General features: G+C 33.9%; 1 non-coding gene across 1 annotated transcript; it reads right to left on the bottom strand.

The window, feature by feature from the left end:
- Positions 1–569: 569 nt before the first annotated feature.
- LOC138808741 (U6 spliceosomal RNA) lies at positions 570–676 on the bottom strand. The gene has a single exon (XR_011366612.1). It is a non-coding gene; the product is annotated as a U6 spliceosomal RNA (small nuclear RNA).
- Positions 677–1880: the final 1204 nt, after the last annotated feature.

The following is a 1880-nucleotide window of genomic DNA, read 5'->3' as shown; positions in this document are numbered from 1 at the left end:
TGGTAATAATGCTGCAATAAACATAGTTGTGCTGGTAGTTTTAGTATTGTCTTGTTTGTGATCATTTGGGTAAATGCCCAAAAGTGGGATTGCTGAGTCATAGGGGAGCTCTATGTGGAGTCTTTTTTTTTAATATTATTTTATTTTATTTGAGAACATACTGTACAGAGGGGCTACAATTACATGGGCAGGATAATGCATACATTTCTTACCAAGCATTGCAGCCTCCTCCTTTGTTTACCCTTCACCTCGTTCCCAGCCTCCCCCCTCCCCCCACCCAATTATACCCCCCTCCCTCCCCCCACCGACATTGTAAAGCTGGTTTTGACATGACATTTTGTACTTCTCATTGTTGCAACAGGTCCACCTGAATCCTTAAACGACTTGTTTGCCCCCATCTCCTCCACATGTTATACTGACATCAAATGGATCAAGAAAATGTGGTATATATGTGGAGTCTTTTGAGGAATTTCAATTCTGCTCTCCAAAGTGGTTGAACAAGTATACACTCCCACCAAGAATGCATACGGTTCCCTTGTGACCACATCCCCACCAGCATCTGTTCTTGTAAAAATGTGGAATGCTCCACGAATTTGCATGTCATCCTTGTGCAGGGGCCATGCTAATCTTCTCTGTATGGTTCCAATGTTAGTGTATGTGATGCTGAATTGAGCAGAGAACACTTTTTATATATAAAGTGTAATTGATTCTATTAAACTAGACAATTCAACAAAAAGTAAGTTCAAAAGAATTGTCATGAAATTTTAGAACCATATATTTCTTACATAAGCACACATTTAAGAATAAAGTCAAGATTGACATGTCAAAAACAAAATAATTCCACATATTTCTTGTTCAAGAGATGTGTAGGAGGAGGAATTCAATTATTCTATACAAGGCACCTGTCATAATGAACACAGCAACAAATGTTAAGGTTTGTTAAAAGAATTAATGTTTTAAATATATTTAATGTTGAGTATTTGGTTATATATGCCAAAATTAGGACTTTTTGGCAGATATAAAACTTTTCTATGAAGTATTTAAGATTTATGGTAGCAGACGTATCCTACTAAGAATGTACATTGCAGAGTTTATAGAAACTTGATTAAAGAAAACTTGCAAAGTCTTTGTGTAAAGAGGCAGAGTGAAGAGTTTAGATTTTGTTAACTACACAGTTTCTGTTAAAACCTTAGGACTTCCTTACTTTATATGCTAGCAAGGAATAAATGATGATATAAACCATAAACAAATGATGAGATGAGCCATAAATAGTAATCTTAGTGTGTAATTTTAAAGAGTACTCATATTCTATAAAAATCTTGTTGAACATCAAAACCTTAGCCAGTGTTAAATGTATAGGAATATGAGAAAATGCTAAAATCTAATATGTAGTACACTTCAAATACTGAAAATACTAGTAATTGTTTCGTTTTTATTTTATTAATCATTAATATTTAATTATTAGTTTTCTTTATTTGTAGCATTGTTTTACTTGTAATATAATACAACTTTTTGTAAGTCGTCATTAGGAGGTTATTTGAGAAGGTTACTGGATGGCCAAACAATTTTTTATAGGTGCATGTGAATTTACAAACAGCAAAATTAAAAACAAAATATTTATTTAAAAAATGATCAAGTAGAATCTGAATCAGGAGTGTTGATAAGTGTCTACATCTAAAAACTTAGCCCTAGTCTGAAGCAACAATATTACATAGTTGAGGCCACAAAAGTGAGAGACTGATTTTTTTGTTTTTTATTTTTATTTTCTTGGTCATGGATTCTGGGACCTGGGTGCTGTCCCTCATCTCAAGGCTAGCGTTACCACTTGAGCCACAGCACCATTTCTATCTTTTTCTGCTTATGTAGTGCTAAGGAATCAA

The sequence above is a fragment of the Dipodomys merriami genome, unplaced genomic scaffold (genome assembly GCF_024711535.1).
Source record: "Dipodomys merriami isolate MVZ:Mamm:240054 unplaced genomic scaffold, mDipMer1.0.p SCAF_472, whole genome shotgun sequence".
In the NCBI taxonomy this organism is placed as follows: domain Eukaryota; kingdom Metazoa; phylum Chordata; class Mammalia; order Rodentia; family Heteromyidae; genus Dipodomys; species Dipodomys merriami.
The sequence above is the reverse complement of the archived record's forward strand: the minus strand, read 5'-3'. Positions and strand labels throughout refer to the sequence as shown.